Source organism: Lactuca sativa, chromosome 8, assembly GCF_002870075.4.
Source record: "Lactuca sativa cultivar Salinas chromosome 8, Lsat_Salinas_v11, whole genome shotgun sequence".
NCBI lineage: Eukaryota > Viridiplantae > Streptophyta > Magnoliopsida > Asterales > Asteraceae > Lactuca > Lactuca sativa.
Window position 1 is genome coordinate 121,321,870 of NC_056630.2, and position 494 is coordinate 121,322,363.

Below are 494 nucleotides of genomic sequence, written 5' to 3' on the forward strand. Positions count from 1 at the left end.
AAAATATCAAGGCAACAAGCTGAAGGAATCAAGGCAAAAAGACTAGCTTCATGTTCATCGTTCGAAAAATCTAGGCAGCAATGTTAGTCATCAGGTCATCGTTCGACCAATTAAGGCAACACGTTCGAGGAATCAAGGCAACACGGCTAGTTTTTGGCTCGTCGTTCGAGCAATCAAGGCAACGCTTTGGGGGGCGGGCTCCTTCACAGGTCTTGGGGCTTGCCTTGTTGGTGCTCGATGGTTGCGTCGTCTCTATGGTCCCCCCAATATATACGTCAAGGCAATGAGGAATAGGACCCATGTTTTCCATTAGGCTAGTTTTCAGGTCATCGTTCAAAAAATGAAGGCAACATGCTCAAGGAATCAAGGCAACCGGGCTCGTTTCAAGGTCGTCGTTCGACAAATGTAGGCAACGCTTCTTGTCATCCGGTCATCGTTCCACAAATATAGGCAACATGTTCGATGAATCAAGGCAACGCAGCTAGTTTTTGGGT